At 35.6% G+C, this 19,716-nt stretch overlaps 1 protein-coding gene across 2 annotated transcripts in view; it reads left to right on the plus strand.

Annotated features, from left to right (window-relative positions):
* The window catches only part of NEGR1 (neuronal growth regulator 1), an 856,892-nt gene that overhangs the window by 123,741 nt on the left and 713,435 nt on the right, over window positions 1-19,716 (plus strand). The gene's annotated exons all lie outside the window — the stretch shown is intronic.

Here is a 19,716-nt window from a genome sequence, read left to right on the forward strand (position 1 = left end):
ACATAGAATTATTTGACTACATTATTTCTTTAATAAAATTTAATAACATATTTTATTTTATTTTTATTTTTTTTAAGATTTTATTTATTTATTTGACAGAGAGAGACACAGCGAGAGAGGGAACACAAGCAGCGGGAGTGGGAGAGGGAGAAGCAGGCTTCCCACGGAGCAGGGAGCCCGATGCGGGGCTCGATTCTAGGACCCTGAGATCATGACCTGAGCCGAAGGCAGACGCTTAATGACTGAACCACCCAGGCGCCCCTATAATATATTTTAGTTGATATGAAAGAAAAATTCTAATTTAGTTTAAAATACCTAATGAAAAGCAGGTTTTATATTGCTCAGATTACCTGGTATAAAATTAAGTCCCTTATATTAAAAATACACATATTATAGAATATCTCTAAAAATTTATTACTAAAATATAAATGTCTTTTTGGATTCAAAATTAGATCTCTGCCCCAAAACTTTAAGTCTTTGTTCAATGCTAACTCACTTCTAGTATTATCTTGCTATTCCAATGAATTTCTAGTATCATCTTACTATTGAACTCATTCCCTTTATGACAGATCATCTGTGACTTTCCTCAAAGAAAAAGTAACTGTTCCAACCATCAATTGCTTAAACAAGAGAAAACTTACTATTTTTAAGCAAAAATATAACATAATTGAGATCACTTACATTTTATAAGAAAGACTGGGTATGAAAAAATCAATACTCCTGTTTTATAATTTCTCCTAGGACCACTTTTGCAATTTTTAATGCCTCTGATTAAAATATTCTTATGATAATAAAATAAATAAATGAAAAGTTTAAAGAAAATATAAACACTCTCCCCACAAATAGACCTAACAACTACTGACACTTTGCAATATTTATTTTATATCCTTTTTTTAAAGGAATGAAACATTATCATAGAGTGAGAAAATTATGAAGAATAAAATTTTATAAATAAAGCTAGGAACCTTTGACTCCATCTAATTTCTTTTTCTCCTAACCTTGGTTATTTCTTAAGCAGCCTGAGGTTGTTGGAGTTTGTCTGTGCCTTCTAAGTTTTTATGTTGTATATGATGAGAACTGTTTAGTGTACTTTAAAAAAATACATAACTTGTACCAAACAGTATCTATATGTTGGCATTTGCTTTACTTCCCTAACACGTTTTGGTGACTTATTCGTATTTAAAATTATGCTCTAGTTTATTCATGTTCTCTGCTTTATAGTATTGTATGAATGTATTTTACACATTCTTTTTTGTTTTAAGGAAATCCTTTATGATATTTTTGTTGTGCCTTCAAGCTCATGAATCGTTATCCTCTTTTTCTTTCCCACAGTACCATTTTTAAATTGTACATTTTTCTGGTTCTATAATATACTAGTTATTCTTAGATTTTTAACAAGTACTTTCAACTTGACAATACACAAAAGTGGTCAGTAGCTTTACACTCCATCAAGATATTCTAGGGTCAGAATGCTTGAATACCCGTTAGCCCCATGTGACATCCTTCTTATTATTCTACGTTTTTTTAATTCTACTTTGTTTTATCTCACCATGGAAATTATTGCTGTGGTGTTTTTACAGATAATGCATATGTAGATTTGCCAAAAATGTATCGATTTCTTTGCTTATTATTGGTTTTAACATCCTACTCCTTCCTCCTGGATTCTGTTTATTCTTTCCTTCTTCCATCCTTTATGGTACATTCAACAACAATTTATGAAAAACACCCATTTTATCAGAAAATATTTTCACTTTCCCCTGACTCCTGAGTGATGATAGTTCAGTGGGGTCTAGAATTCAAGAGTCACAGATATTTTCCTTAGGTACCTTGCAAATGTTGTCACATTACATTGTTTATTAATGTTATGGATTGAAAGCCACCTGTCAATCTAATTGTTATTCCTCTCAGTAGGTATTCTGACTTTTCCCTCTCTAAGTCTTTAGTGTTCTGTTTTTAGACTAGATGTCCTCTCTATCTACTTAATCATTGTAAACATCGCTCCTACCAGATTGTTCTGTTGTTTAAGACTGAGGTGCCAGTTCTATTTGCTATGCCTGTTGTCTCTTCCTCATGCTAATTCATTGCTTCATCTGATTTATAATTTTGCCTTGTTAAGTGAATCTTGACTAGGTGTTTGGTTTTGCTTTGCTTCCATTGGGTTTTTTGTTCCTTTGTGTGGACCTTGCTCCATGGACCTTTGAAGTATATTTCAGAGAAGTTTACAGTGTAATTTTCTTCACAGAGCCTAAGTAGAAGAAACTTCATAAACTCTTCCTGTATAGATGGGAGGAGCTTTCCTTGTTGCTTTTCTTTGTAAATGAAATAGTTCTCAAATCCTGCCTCTTAAGACAGATATCTCCATTCAAGTTTAATATCCAATGCCTAGTGAAGTCTGTGTCTGCCATCCACATACGGTAATTTCAACTGCACTGGTCCATGGCTTAAATGCTGTATCCAGGTGTAGTACTCCCTCAACCTCTGCAGTTTAAGCATCATTGCTTAAATTTGGCTCTAAATTCTGTTTCTGCCATCGGGTAATTCTTTTCTCATGTATAATGTTTGAAACTTCCAAGATGTGATTATTCTTAAGTTGTTTTATAAAATGTGTAATTTAGCATTTTTATATTTTTGTTATATGATAGGGTATAGCAACTAACGCTGCTTTGTTGTCAGATGCACTATATTACATTCCTAAGTTTTATAATCATGTCCATGTCACTGACTAAAATTCTTGTTACTATAATAGGGGACACAGTGCTGTGCCATCCTGAGCCTTAAGGCTTATTATGTCACACTTTATGTGTGCATCAGTGTTTGTGTGTTTGTGTGTGTGTGTGTGTGTGTATGTTTAGGATGGTGAATTTTGAGTATTCTTTTTTCCAATAGGTATTTAAACAAATTTTATTTTAGTTTAGTTGTAAAGATTTTATTTATCTATTTGAGAGAGAGAGTGAGAGAGAGAGCACAAGCAGGGGGAAGGGCAGAGGAAGAGGGAGAAGCAGGCTCCCCGCTGATCAGGGAGCCTGATGTGGGGTTCATGGGATCATGACTTGAGTGGAAGGCAGACATTTAACCAACTGAGCCACCCAGGTGCCATAAACAAATTTTAAGTTTAGGTCATTTATTAAATCAATTATCATTATAAACACTTTATGACTAGACATAAGTAATTAGAAAAATTTCCCAAATACTCAATTATACTGAAATAATGATTTGGAAAATAAGGGTACAGGTAGAATCATACTTCTATTTTCTCCTTTAATATTATGTTTTATTTTGTATTAGGAAAATTCTGAATTGCTTTGTGAAGTACTTACAGTAAAATATTATAGAGGTTGGCTAAATGCTTCAGCTTTGCTTTTAACTATTAATCAAAGTTGGCAGTAATTTCTCCTTTTTTATTTGTTTTGTTTTGAAGATTTTGTTTTATAGAGTACTGATATACAATAAACTGCTCATTTTGAAAATCACAATTTTATATATTTGTGTGAATATATACAAATGAAACCATCACTGCAATTAAGATAATAAACATATACTTCATCCCCCAAATTTCCCTTATGCCCCCTGTTAATCTTTCCCGCTCATCTTTCCCTGCTATACCCACCTATTCTCCAGCCAAACACTGATCTGCTTTCTGTTTATGGAATAGTTTGCATTTGGTAGACTATTATAAAAAATATTATAAAAGATTATATATATATATACACACACACATATATATATATATGTGTATATATATATATATATGATATCCAGATTCTTTGTGAGAAAATGCTGGTCATTTGTATCTTTCAAATAATTTGTTTCTCAAACTTGCTGAATTTGTTGGCATAAAATTTTACTTAATACTATCTTCTTATATGTTTTTTAAAAGATTTTATTTATTATTTGACAGAGAGAGAGCGACAACAGGAACACAAGCAGGGTGAGTGGGAGAGGGAGAAGCAGGCTTCCCGACGAGCAGGGAGCCTGATGCGGGGCTCGATCCCAGAATTCTAGGATCATGACCTGAGCCGAAGGCAGACGCTTAACGACCGAGCCACGCAGGCGCCCTGTCTTCTTATATGTTGAATATGTAGAATCTGTAAGGATTTTACCACGTTCATTCCTGATAATGATAAATTATTTCTTCTCTCTCTCTCTCTCTTTTGATCAGTGTGACTAGAGGTTTCTCAATTTCTTTCTTTTTTTACATAGCCAGCTTTTGGCTTATCTGTTTTTTTGTTTTCTAGTTCATCAATTTCTACTGTGAGATGTATCATTTCCTTTCTTGTGATTACTTTGGGTCTGATTGTCTCCTCTTTTTTTTTTCTTTATGGTTTTCAGTAATACTTCAGTATAACCAGTGAAGAAAAATAGGTGATGAATTAAAGAGCACTTAAAGACAATTTATAAGTTTTATGGTAATAATCATTTAGTACATACAGTGCCATAATACATCTTAATTTATTCTTTAAAAGATTTATTTATTTGAGAGAGAGAGACCATGAGCAGGAGGGGCAGGGGGAGAGGGAGAGATAAACTCGAGCAGATTCCATGCTGAGCATGGAGCCAGTGGGGCTCGATCTCATGACCCTGAGATCATGACCTGAGCCAAAACCAAAAGTTGGATGCCTAACCGAATAGACCACCCAAGTGCCCCCATCTTAATTTTTTTTAAGATGGCATTTGAATGAATTTCTTATGAGAAAGGAATCAGTTTTCCAAGATATATGGTCTTCTTATTAAAGCAAAACATTACAGCATTTTTTCTATATTATGTGGAAATATATAAACATTGCTTAATAATTTTTAAAAAATTCGGGGTGCCTGGGTGGCTCAGTTGGTTAAGCTGCTGCTTTTGGCTCAGGTCATGATCTCAGGGTCCTGGGATGGAGCCCTATGTCTGGCTCCCTGCTCACTGGGGAGCCTGCTTCTCCCTCTCCCTCTCCCTCTGCCTTCCCCCCCCCCCCCCCCCCCCCCCCCCGGGCTTGTGCTCTCTAGCACTCACTGTGTCAAATAAACAAGTAAGATCTTTTTAAAAAATTTAAAAAATGATTGTAATATTGATATAAAATTTACTTTCATAAGTTATTTTACTCAAATGGGTTGAGTATACTGTGACTAAAGTTAATGTCCTTTTAAAATATTAATGACAAAAGTCAAAGCAGAAGTCATTCTTTGTTGTTATTTATGTGCTAATGATTGCCTGTAAAAATATTCTCAACTTTGGCCTAAAATGTTAATACCGTGTTTGTCTTTTAAAAAATTAACTTATTTGAATACTGTGTTTAGTTACAAGTATAAATGAAATTTTATCATAATGTCACTTTTTTAAAGAGCAGAATACAATTGAGTACCAAAGTATAAATAATATATTTGGTACAACTTTGTGTAAATAGATCTGAGTGGAAGAGAAGGTTCACTGCTTAATACAGACTAACGTGATTTTTTATTCTTTTTGAGGAACTTTCATACTGTTTTCTATATAGTGCCTGCACCAATTTACATTCCTACCAACAGTGAGCAAGGGTTCGCTTTTCACCATATCCTCACCAACACTTGTTACCTTTTGTCTTTTTAATGATAGCCATTCTAACAGGTATGAGGTGATATCTCAATGTGATTTTTTAAATTTGATTAGCCATGTCAAGCACCTTTTAATGTACCTGTTGGCCATTTCTATATCTCCTGGGTATATATCTAAAGGAAATGAAAACAAGATCTCAAAGAGATATCTGCATCCCCATGTTCATTGTAGTTTTATTCACAATTGCCAAGATATGGAAATAGCCTGGGGGTCCATCAATAGATGAATGGTAGAGAAGATGTGAGATACAAAGATAGAACTATATGGGAATTTTTATAATCCATAAAAAAGAAGGAAATCCTTCCATTTGCAACCACATGGATAGACCTAGAGGGCATTATTGCTAATTGAAATAAATCAGACGAGAGACAAATACTGAATGATCTCACTTATGCATGGAATCTAAAAGCATTGAACTCATAGAAACAGAGGATAGAATGGTGGTTACCAGGGGCTGAGAGGTGGAGGAAATGGGGAGAAGTTGATTACAGGTTACAAACTTCCAGTTATAATATAAATAAGTTCTGGGTATCTAATATACAGTGTGGTGGTATAATAGTTAATAATACTATATTAGAAACTTGAAATTTGCTAAGAGAGTGGATGTTAAGTGTCCTCATCACAAAAAAGACATGGTAATTATGTAATGTGATAGAGATAGAGGTATTGGCTAATGCTGTGGTGGTAATCATTTTGCAATGTACGTGTATCAAGTCAACACACTGTATACCTTAAACTTACACAATATGTCAATAATAGCTGAATAAAATTGGAAAAACTATTATACAGTACAAAAAAGTCTACACTGTTTCTTCCCTTTTGCTTACCTTTATAAAAAAAGAATTTTTTATGAAAAACATTTCCCATTGCATTATTATGCTTCTATTAAATGTACAGGTCAATGTCAAAAAAACATTTTTCATATATGAAAGAAATTTTTTATTTATCAGTCCATTTCAGAAGATTTTGTTTCCAAGCAGTAATTTAAGCCACAGGAGCTCTGTATTTAAAGCTAATCAAATTTATGGTGGATTTTTCCTTGCATATCCACAAGAGTGCCAAGCCAGATAATTTAAAGGTATGGATTAACAACTCAGGTTATAATTCTTTACTCACAAATGAATACAGTCATGACAAAATAATTGTTGAATTTTAAAAGAATGGTACTTATGCATTGTTAAGGCCAAAAAAGTTTTCAAGACAAAAAAATAAGAGAAATAAAATCTGAGAGAGAAATTAGCCAGGTGGGTCTCTTTTCTTCTAATAAGTAACATCTCAAAAAAAAAAAAAAAAACCCTTGAATACTTCATGACTGTTTATTGAGGAGGGGAAAGAAGAAATTGATCACCCTTCTCCACTCTTTACTAGTTTTGTTGCTTCACTAAATAGATCTTTATAATTCTCTGGCCCTTGCACTATGCACTTTAGATTCTGTTTTCAATTTTAAAATAATCTTTGCCTGATTCTGTATTCGCTATAAATTACTTTTATAGATGACAATTGCCTTTTGAAACTATTATATATATATATTTGCATATATATACATCTTTAACAATTGAATTTTGAAGATAAATATATGTGTGTGTGTTCTTGATTATTATAAAATTAGTTGAGAGTAGGTGATTCCTCTTTTGCTCTCTTATTGAAGTTACAATTGCCCTATATTAATAGTAAAGTGCACGAGTAGTGATATCATATTAAATAAAGAAGTGACATTTCAAAATCTTACTACGACATCTTCACCTTTAAATTTCCTTTCCAAACAATGGTTATTCTCTGAGTGGTTTGCAGGCTTAGTTGCAACAACTCCATAAAGATTCTTCTCTTAACATTTTTATCATAAGGATTTTTTTCCAAGGGCCAGGTTCCTGTCTTATTATAAGATACCCTTTTCTCCTCCCTTTTTTTCTGACCTCAGGTTTGCTGGCTTCTAAACACCGCCACTTCATGACACTTCAGGCAAAATGACCTATGAAATCAAATTTAACCCTCTCTAAAGAGAGTAAATAAATACGAATCTCGAATAATTACTGGATCAAAGTATTGAGGAGACTTCATGAGTTCATACTGTATTTGTGTCCAATTCATAGTCATGGACACTAGGAGTAAAATGACTCTAAAATTTACTTCATCTATTATGTAGTGGGCTCACTAACGCAGGCATAAGCAATGTAAAGCACACATGATGTATCCCTAGATTTATCACCTAAGTATATTCATATTTATTAGATGTAGTTTGTAGTTGTTGATGTTTTATTTAAACAATTTTGCCTGGGAAAGGGACCCTTAAAAATTCCCATATCTCTTCCTGACTATAAAAATTAAGTTGTGCTATTTCTACAGTTACTTTTAGTCTTCATGTTACCCCAAAAATATAGAAGTACTTTTTTTTGAGGATAAAATATTCATGTGAATACTATACCTTGGGCCATCATTGTTTAGAAAGCCTAACTCCACTCAGTTGGAATTTATTTTCTTTGTCTTAATTTTATCTTATAGTCTGCCTTCATGTATGTATGCATGACTTTCTCCCTGATTATACTATAAAAGCCCAAGGCTCTTTTCTTATTCATTTATGTAACATCAGAGTGCCAGGCATAACATAAGTATATAATGCATATTATCAGATAAATTAAAATGCACGTGTATGTGGTAGGTGATTTCTAGATATTAAAATATATGAAGTTAACCTTATTAAAGGACGACCTTGATCAAGATTATAGGAAAAGATGTTAATAAGTTAATCAGGAGACTCAGGAGACAGAATGGATAATATAAAAGTGTTTGCCAGTTATATGGATATAAACATGACCATAAAGGAGTAATAGAAAATGGAGTAATAGAAAAATTTTTTTATAAAAACTAAGTCTTTATAGACAGATGTTTCTATATTGAGGCATTTCACTATTTCTTTGTCTTCCCTTCCTTTATCCTATTTTCCAGCCAGCCATTTAGCCAGCCAGCAAATATTAAGAACAGCCATTGTTAGGAACTATGTTATGCACTAGAGATGGACTCAGATAAATATCTCTACCCTTAAGGAACTGTTGGGGGTGTAAGTCAGGGATTTAGAGGTATTTAGCCATCACTGAGGAGATAAGAATGGCTGGAATAAACAAGAAGTTGAGAGGAGATGAGGTCTCTGAGGTAATGGGGATAGGGGAGGGCAGGCTCTCTGTCCACCATTGTAAGGAGGTGGCTTTGACTCAAAATGATACGGAAAGTATTGGAGAGTTTGAGCAGAGGACTTACAATGCCTTGGTTACTTTTTAATAGGATAATTCTGGTGCCTGGATTGAGAAAGTAAAACTATCAAAGCAAGGTACCAAATATCAGATTATCTCTGTAATCCAGGCAAGAAGTAATAGTGAATTGGTCCAGAATATTAGGAGTTCACTTTGGTGAAAAGGGGTTTATATTCTGAATATATTTTGAAGGGAAAGACAAGCAGTATTTTCTGATAAATCGAGTATGGAATATGAGAGCAAAGGGGGAATGAAGGATGACTCCAAGCTATTTCTTCTGAGCAACTTTAAGTGCAATAGAAATGTCATGAACTGAAAAAGTAGTCAATACTACTTACTTCCATTCCTTTTCATTCATTCCTTTAGACTTTGCAATTCGATTCTACTCCAAACACTAAAAATAAATTGGACCTCCAAACATCTTCCTGCTTGCCTACCCTGAAGTATTTTATTACTTTGGTCTCTTAGGAAACTCATTTTTACTCTTAAATTCCAGTACATTTCTTTCTCATTCCCTACTTATGATCCCACTTCCACTGATTTTAGTAAATAAAAAATTATTAACAAAGCTTTGTACTTATTACCAAGTAAGAATATTATAACTTAAATACTAACAACTTATAGTTTTATTTTATTTTGCTCTAGGATGCATCTTTTCATTAGCATGATTAAATATAGAAGGTAAACATGTTTGGGTCAAGCGACTATATTGTATACTGACCAAACAATATAAATTTGTTTTCAAAAATTCTTAGCCTTATTCAAAAAATTTAAGAATAACATTTAAAATAATGAACATACTAAAATCAGAACAAACTACCAGAAAATGTTTGTCACCTTTGTAAAACAATTTTATTTAAACATATATAGAATTTCCAAAATTATTTTATATTTAGCATGAATGGTCACTTTTATATGACTGCCATATATATTTTTATTTCTGAAAATCTCATTTCATACAACTTATGAATACTGTTTATTATTGTTTCAATTTCAAATTACTACTGTTAGTTATATCTCTTTTGAGGCACCTCTGTTTGTTATACTTTACACCCAGGGGGCAGCAATTCATTTTTTTTCAGATGTACAGATTTCATGATTTATTGCTAGACTTTAGTACCCTCTGGCTTACTTAATTGGCTGAATGTTCCACACCTATTCTCTTTGAATATGTGTTACTCTTAAAAGATTTAACACCATTCAAACCCTTAATGTAATGTTTTGTCATGATCCAATGTGATTGTATTATGTAATACAATCTTAGCTTCTTGTTACATTCTTTGAGCTTTTAACAACCTGTATTCTGTAGCAAATGAAAAAAAAAATCTTTCATGCGTTAATTTAGTGTGGTCATCAAAGGAAGATACAATTTTTATCCAGATAATTTTAAAGTCAGATTAAATAGTTCTCTAAGATTATGCTAAATGTGGGTAAGGCCACTATTTTTTGAAGGTAATTATTTCTATTATTTGGTTGATAGAAATATATGTTCTCATAACTATTTGCTTTCTTCCTCTGATACCCTTCTAGTGAGAATTTATTAGATATTTGTTTTTGTCCTTCAACTAGTTTGAGATAATAATATCTAGTTCCACTTTTTCTTAGACTTCAGAAAGGATGATAAAGGATTGTCAATATACAGTTGTATATAAAGACCTTTCCTTTAACTTTTAGATATAAAAACATTCTGAACCAATTATTCCCTGATTGTGATACACTGTGTGTCTTCTGGAGGCTGTTATATCAAAAACTTGGGTGCATTAAAGACAGTCAATTGCTACTTGTTGATTTATTTATTTTGCACATGAAATGCATGCATGTAAGGTGGCAGGCTTTGTTGAGAATTGCTTAACAAATTAGACTGTTATGCCACCTTCAGAAGCTTTTAATTTTTAACACTTAAGTATATAAAAGCTATATATTAAAAAATAGTGCTGATAACTTGCTAATATTATATAACAAATTATAATTTTTACATTTTTAAGTGCTGTTATTCATACATTATGGCTGTCAATAGCCACAAGATGGTGTTATTAGCTCTTGGGGACCAATTCTCCGTGGTGTTTATATGTATATCTTATGGCCACTCTTGTCCTTGACCTTTTTTTCAAGGATGTTTCTGATGCAGACATACTTGGTGGAAAAAAATATCTCCCTGCAAAGCAAAAGGCAGATTTGTTTGAGTCCAGTATAATCAAGATAAGATTTCCCTCTGAGGCTAATGTTGGGCAGACTTGCTTGAAACCATTTTAAAAGATTGGGGGTTTCCTGGGCGCCTGGGTGGCTCATTTGGTTAAGCGACTGCCTTCGGCTCAGGTCATGGTCCTGGAGTCCCGGGATCGAGTCCCACATCGGGCTCCCTGCTCAGCGCGGAGTCTGCTTCTCCCTCTGACCCTCTTCCCTCTTGTGCTCTCTGTCTCTCAAATAAATAAATAAAATCTTTAAAAAAAAAATAAAAGATTGGGGGTTTCCTAAATTCAGGGGTCCTCCACTGTGACATAAGCCCAGTTTTCAGATCTACATGGCTGTTCAGCTTTGCCTCCCTGGTTCTTGAGGGGGAAAGAGAACTGATAAGGATGTAGGAGTAATAAGGTTCCTTGTTTCAGCTTCCAAGAGTCTAATGTAGTCGGCTGACAGCTGACATATTAGCTTCCAAGTAGGATAAAATCCCCGAACCTTGGCAGTTCTTGACACTACCATCATTTTGCAGAAGAAATAACAGGCTCAGGGAGGGAAACAACAAAAAACAAAAACAAACAAACAAAAAACCCTTAGCTCAAAGCCCTAGAAGCCATTAGTGACAGGTAGAACTCAAACTCTAGGCTTAGGCTTGTTTTCTAATATGATGCTGCATCTAGGGAGAGGACTTTCAGCCCACAATGTTAAATTTATTCTCCACGGGGCGCCTGGGTGGCTCAGTTGGTTAAGCGACTGCCTTCGGCTCAGGTCATGATCCTGGAGTCCCAGGATCGAGTCCCGCATCGGGCTCCCTGCTCAGCAGGGAGTCTGCTTCTCCCTCTGACCTTCTTCCCTCTTATGCCCTCTCTCTATCTCATTCTTTCTCTCAAATAAATAAATAAAATCTTTAAAAAAAATTTATTCTCCAGGGAAGTTAACTGAAGCTAAACACAGGCAAGACTCTTTCTGGCAGCTCATTTTGGTAGTGAAGACTTAATCAGGCATAAAAAAAAATAATACTAATTACTTAAGATTCAGTTAAATCTAACATAGAAGGGACATTTAAAAATATTGTAATTATTGTTTCAGATTTCTATAGCTCCAGTTTTAAAATTGTAATTTGATTTTTACGAAGATGTTCCCAGAATTTGCAAAGATCTGGGAATAATATGGAGATAGTAATAAAAGACTCTCATTTCTACTACTGCCTTTTTCTAACAAAATGCTTTCCCCATCCATCCATCCATTTCTCCCTCCCCCCTTCCTCTCCCTCTGTGTCCCTCTCTAATACAGACACACAACTGCATTTTCTGACGGTTTTCAAGAGGAAATTAGATCACATAGTAGACTATCTCTAGTAGTCCTAGTAGTTTTTGTTAGCCTTTAGTATTCTTACTATCATAAACTAGAATTATTTCATTGTTGGGAAATCTACCTTTGAGAAACACAAAAATGTAATAAAAATTCCGGATTGAAGGTCTGGACAATGAACTGTATTCTCACCTGTGTCACTAATTGTATGACTATTGGCTTATCACTTAACTGTGTTGCTTTTTAATTTGTTGTGCTGTGAAAACAATGTTGATTACTTTCAATAATTTTAAATGGCTTATTTCTAACAGTGAAAGGTTTTTTTTTTTTTTTTTTAAGATTATTTATTTTAGAGAGAGAGCCAGAGAGGGCAAGCAGGGAGAAGGGCACAGGGAGAGGGAGAGAAACAGATTCTCCACTGAGCAAGAGGACTGACATGAGGCTCAATCTCACTATCCTTACACTAAAATCATGTCCTGAGCTGAAACCGAGTCCGACGCTTAACCGACTGAGTGACCCAGTAGCCCCAACAGTGAAAGTTTCTTTATTCTGTGAAAGAATAACAATGTCTCACTAACCTATTATATTACTTCGTATATCTTTTGAACACAAGCATTAGCTGCTATACTTAGTCTATTTAATACACTATCTGCTTTACATATATTCATAGTAGTAATACTATTTTCTTGCTGTTTTCGTAAAATATATTGAAATTGCCATTGCATCTTAGTACTGGAATTTTATAATCATATATATATATATATAAAATTCGATATGTAGTTTAGGTACTAAATTTAAATATTTTATTTTGCTACATTTTATATCATCCTTTATACCTTATCACTTCCCTTGGTGTGATATAGTAAGAATAGTGCTATGAAAATTGTGTTTTTCTTACTATTCTTGCTATTTTAGAGACTGAATAAAATTTAAAAATGAAAATTGGTTTCATCTTAAAAAAGTGAAGTTAACTGACATACATATGCCCCTGCTTATGTGTTCATGTGGCCCTTTGTTTGGGACATTCAGTTGTTCATTGTAAGGATGAAGGCTTATTACATTTCTTGCACATTTTTCTTTGTTTTTCTTAGATATAATATGAAATTTGAATGACATGTGGTTATAGGAGTTCAGTTAGCAATATCATTTTTATACAGATGTTGCTCCTTTTAACCTAACAGTTGTTTACTGAAGTTGCTGTTCAGTGACATGTAAGAACTAATCGCTGACTTTAATATTAAAGTCTTAAACATTTTATCATTATTAATAAATATTTTGGTAAAGGAAAAATTAATATTCATTTTAAAATTTAACTTATGTTATCCAATAAGAAAATTATAGGAGTAGGAGACCTGGGTTTCAGCTGGTCTCAGGAATTCAGCTGGATAGGGATCAAACCATTCTGAACACCTACGAACGCAACAGGAGATCGAAGAGGAGAGTAGCAACAACTCTCTGAACAGAGAAGCGACCACTTACTGGAAGGTAGGACGTGCGGAGAAGTGAATCCGAGGTGATATTCGGGAGGATAGACGGCGGGGAGGGGCCTTCCATCGGCCGCTTCTGGCAAGTGATAGAGCCACAGAGCACAAAATCGGAACTTTTAGGAGTCGGCTCCGCTGAGGGACGTCGCTCCAGTGGCTAAGTGGGGGGTGGAGCCCTCGTGGGACAGTGTGGTCTCAGGACCCTCGGGGTCACAGAAAGACCGGGGGTGCCTGAGTGCGCCAGAGCTCACACGTATCGGAGCAGGGAAGCCGGCTGAAGAGAAGGAGCTGAGGTGTGGGTTCTTAGCTCGGGGTTGCAATAACTATGATAGGTGACAGTCGGGCCACTTCTCCTCCCGTAGGGACCCAACAAGCGTCAGATCCAGGGAGACTCCCCTTCCTCCCCCGGGAGGAGTGGCGTGGGAGTGCACCGCAGGGATCTGCTGGGTTTGGAGACTCCACATGGGGTTGGGTGCCAGAGATAGAAATGCAGGGGTCACAGACTGGGTGAGCACGGAGTGCAGCCAGAGACCGGGGAGATGGGAGTGTCTGACTGCTTTTCTCCGGGGGCGCACTGAGGAGTGGGGCCCTGAGTTCTCACTTCCCCCCGGGCGGGGATTGGAAGGCCGCCATTGTCACTGTCGTCCTCCAATGCTGTACGGAAAGCTTGCAGGGAACAAAAGCTCCCGAGAGCAAACCCGAGCAGATTGCTTAGCCTGGACCGGCAAGAGCAGGGCAATTCCACTTCCGGCAAAGACATATGGGAACCACGGCAACAGGCCCCTCCCCCAGAATATCAGCAGGAACAGCCAGCCAAGACCAAGTTTACCGATCAATGAGAACGGCAGAACTCCAGCGCTAGGGGAATGTTGCACATAGAATTCATGGCTTTTTTACCATGATTCATTACTCTTTCGAAGTTAATTTTTTTAACGTTATTTTTGAATTTTTCTTTTTCTCTTTTTCAACCAACATCTTATCGATCCCTTTTTTTTAAAAATATTATTTTTCATTTTTAGAGTCATGTTCTATCCCTTCATAGTAGTTACCCTTATTTTTAGCAGATATATATATAAGTTGTTCTCTCTTTAAAATTTTGAGATACAATTTCTTCTAACATACCAAAATATACCCTAAATCTCTAGTGTATGGCTTTGTTCTAGTCTCCTGCCTGATCACATTCGCTCCCCCACTTTTTTTTTCTTTCATTCTTTCCTTTTTTTTAATCCTCTTCTTTCTTTTTCAAACAACTTCTTATCAATTCCTTTTTTAAAATTTTTTATAATTTTCATCTTTACAGTCATATTCCATCCCTTCATCATATCAACCCTTATTTTGTACATATATAAGTCTTTCTTTCTTTAAAATTTTAGGAGGCACTTTCTTCTAACAGACTAAAATACACGCAAAATCTAGGGTGTGGCACTGATCTATGCATCAGCCTGGTCATATTTGATCATATTCTGTTTTTTTTGTTTTGTTTTGTTCTGTTTTTGTTTGTTTTCATCTTTTTCTTTTCTTTTTTTCTTTCTTTCCCTTTCTCTTCCCCTGGTTTCAGGTCTTTTCTGATCTGATGAGAGTATATATTTTTGGGGACGTTGTTAACCTGTTATCATTTTGTTCTCTCATTCATCTATTCTCCATTGGACAAAATGACAAGACAAAAAAATGACCTCAACAAAAAGAACAACAGGTAGTACCATCTTCCAGGGACCTACTCAATATGGACATTAGTGCAATGTCGGACCTAGAGTTCAGAATCATGACTTTAAAGATACTAGCTGGGCTTGAAAAAAGCATGGAAGTTATTAGAGAAACCATTTCTGGAGAAATAAAAGAACTAAAATCTAACCAAGTCGAAATCAAAAAGGCTATTAATGAGGTGCAAACAAAAATGGGGGCACTAACTGCTAAGGTAAATGAGGCAGAAGAGAGAATCAGTGATATAGAAGACCAAATGATGGAAAATAATGAAGCTGAGAAAAAGAGAGATAAACAACTACAGGATCACGAGGGCAGAATTCGAGAGATAAGCGATACAATAAGATGAAACAACATTAGAATAATTGGGATCCCAGAGGAAGAAGAAAGAGAGAGAGGGGCAGAAGGTATATTGGGGCAAATAATAGCAGAGAAGTTCCCTAACGTGGGGAAGGAAACAGGCATCAAAATCCAGGAGGCACAGAGAACCTCTCTCAAAATCAATAAAAATAGGTCAATACCCCGACATGTAATAGTAAAATTACAAGTCTCAGAGACAAAGAGAAAATCCTAAAAGCAGCTCGGGAGAAGAGATATGTAACCTACAATGGTAGAAACATTAGATTGGCAACAGACCTATCCACAGAGACCTGGCAGGCCAGGAAGGACAGGCAAGGTATCTTCAGAGCACTAAACGAGAAAAATATGCAGCCAAGAATACTATATCCAGCTAGGCTGTCATTGAAAATAGAAAGAGAGATAAAAAGCTTCCAGAACAAACAAAAATTTAAGGAATTTGCAAACACGAAACCAGCCATACAAGAAATATTGAACGGGGTCCTCTAAGCAAAGAGAGAGCCTAAAAGCAGCATAGATCAGAAAGGAATACAGACAATATACGGTAACAGTCACTTTACAGGCAATACAATGGCACTAAATTCATATCTTTCAATAGTTACCCTGAATGTAAATGGGCTAAATGCCCCAATCAAAAGACACAGGCTATCAGATTGGATTAAAAAACAAGACCCATCGATATGCTGTCTGCAAGAGACTCATTTTAAACCAAAAGACACCCCCAGATTGAAAGTGAAGGGGTGGAAAACAATTTACCATGCTAATGGACACCGAAAGAAAGCTGGGGTGGCAATCCTTATATCAGACAAATTAGATTTTAAAACAAAGACTGTAATTAGAGATGAGGAAGGACACTATATCCTACTTAAAGTGTCTTTCCAACAAGAAGATCTAACGATTGTAAATACCTATGCCCCTAACATGAGAGCAGCCAATTATATAAGGCAATTAATAACAAAAGCAAAGAAACACATTGACAACAATACAGTAATAGTGGGGGAGTTTAACACCCCCCTGACTGAAATGGACAGATCATCTAAGCAAAATATCAATAAGGAAATAAAGACTTTAAATGACACACGGGACCAAATATACTTCACAGACATATTCAAAACATCCCATCCCAAAGCAACGGAATACACATTCTTCTCTAGTGCCCATGGAACATTCTCCAGAATAGATCACATCCTAGCTCACAAATCAGGTCTCAACCGGTACCAAAAGATTGGGATTATTCCCTGCATATTTTCAGACCATAATGCTTTGAAACTAGAACTCAATCACAAGAAGAAAGAAAGAACTCAAATATATGGAGGCTAAAGAGCATCCTAAAGAATGAATGGGTCAACCAGGAAATTAAAGAAGAATTAAAAAAAATCATGGAAACCAATGAAAATGAAAACACAACTGTTCAAAATCTTTGGGATACAGCAAAGGCAGTCCTGAGAGGAAAGTATATAGCAATACAAGCCTTTCTCAAGAAACAAGAAAGGTTTCAAATGCACAACCTAACCGTACAGCTAAAGGAGCTAGAGAAAAAACAGCAAGTAAAGCCTAAACCCAGCAGGAGAAGAGAAATAATAAAGATCAGAGCAGAAATCAATGAAATAGAAACCAAAAGAACAGTAGAACAGATCAACGAAACTAGGAGCTGGTTCTTTGAAAGAATTAACAAGATTGATAAACCCCTGGCCATACTTATCAAAAAGAAAAGAGAAATGACCCAAATCAACAAAATCATAAATGAAAGAGGAGAGATCACAACCAACACCAAAGAAATACAAACAATTATAAGAACATATTATGAGCAACTCTATGCTAGCAAATTAGATAACCTGGAAGAAATCGGTGCATTCCTAGAGATGTATCAACTACCAAAATTGAACCAGGAAGAAATAGAAAACCTGAACAGACCTATAACCACTAAGGAAATTGAAGCAGTCATCAAAAATCTCCCAACAAACAAAAGCCTAGGGCTAGATGGCTACTCAGGGGATTTCTACCTAACATTTAAAGGAGAATTAATACCTATCTGAAACTGTTCCAAAAAATAGAAATGGAAGGAAAAGTTCCAAACTCATTTTATGAGGCCAGCATTACCTTGATCCCAAAACCAGACAAAGACCCCATCAAAAAGAATTACAGACCAATATCCTTGATGAACATGGATGCAAAAATTCTCACCAAAATACTAGCCAATAAGATCCAACAGTACATTAAAAGGAATATTCACCATGACCAAGTGAGATTTATCCCTGGGCTGCAAGGCTGGTTCAACATCCGCAAATCAATCAACGTGATACAATATATTAACAAAAGAAAGAACAAGAATCATATGATCCTCTCAATAGATGTAGAGAAAGCATTTGACAAAGTACAGCATCCTTTCTTGATCAGAACTCTTCAGAGTATAGGGATAGAGGCTACCTACTTCAATATCATAAAAGCTATCTGTGAAAAACCTACAGCAAATATCATTCTCAATGGGGAAAAACTGAGTGCTTTCCCCTAAGGTCAGGAACGTGGCAGGGATGTCCACTATCACCACTGCTGTTCAACATAGTATTAGAAGTTCTAGCCACAGCAATCAGACAACAAAAAGAAATCAAAGGCATCCAAATCGGCAAGGAGGAAGTCAAACTCTCACTCTTTGTAGATGATATGATACTTTATCTGGAAAATCCAAAAGACTCCACCCCAAAACTGCTAGAACTCATATAGTACAGTGGCAGGATATAAACTTAATGCATGGAAATCAATGGCATTCCTATACACCAACAACAAGACAGAACAGAGAGAATTTAAGGAGTCAATCCCATTAACAATTGCACCTAAAACCGTAAGATACCTAGGAATAAATGTAACCAAAGAGGCAAAGGATCTGTACTCCGAAAACTGTAAAATACTCATGAAAGAAATTGAGGAAGACACAAAGAAATGGAAAAACGTTCCATGCTCATGGATTGGAAGAACAAACATTGTGAAGATGTCAGTGCTACCTAGGGCAATCTACACATTCAATGCAATCCCCATCAAAATACCATCCACTTATTTCAAAGACATGGAACAAATATTCCTAAAATTTGTATGGAACCAGAAAATACCCTGAATAGCCAGAGGAATGTTGAAAAAGAAAACCAAGCTGGCGGCATCACAATTCCGGACTTCCAGCTCTATTACAAAGCTGTCATCATCAAGACAGTATGGTACTGGCACAAAAACAGACACAGGTCAATGGAACAGAATCGAGAGCCCAGAAATGGACCCTCAACTCTATGGTCAACTAATCTTTGACAAAGCAAGAAAGAATGTCCAGTGGAAAAAAGACAATCTCTTCAACAAATGGTGTTGGGAAAATTGGACAGCCACATGCAGAAGAATGAAACCGGACCATTTCCTTACACCACACACAAAAATATATTCCAAATGGGTGAAAGACCTATATGTGAGTCAGGAATCCAAAATCCTAAAGGAGACCACAGGCAGCAACCTCTTCAACCTCAGCCGCAGCAACTTCTTCCTAGAAACATCGCCAAAGGCACGGGAAGCCAGTGAAAAAATGAACTATTAGGATTTCTTCAAGATAAAAAGCTTTTGCACAGCAAAAGAAACAGTCTTACAAAACCAAAAGACACTGACAGAATGGGAGAAAATATTTGCAAATGACATATCAGATAAAGGGCTAGTATCCAAAATCTATAAAGAACTTATCAAACTCAACACCCAAAGAACAAATAATCCAATCAAGAATTGGACAGGAGACATGAGCCGACATTTTTCCAAAGAAGCATCCAAATGGCCAACAGACACATGAAAAAGTGCTCAACATCGCTCGGCATCAGGGAAATTCAAATCAAAACCTCAATGA

The sequence above is a fragment of the Callorhinus ursinus genome, unplaced genomic scaffold (genome assembly GCF_003265705.2).
Source record: "Callorhinus ursinus isolate GAN/ISIS: 27379988/994484 unplaced genomic scaffold, GSC_fseal_2.0 scaffold9, whole genome shotgun sequence".
NCBI classification, from domain to species: domain Eukaryota; kingdom Metazoa; phylum Chordata; class Mammalia; order Carnivora; family Otariidae; genus Callorhinus; species Callorhinus ursinus.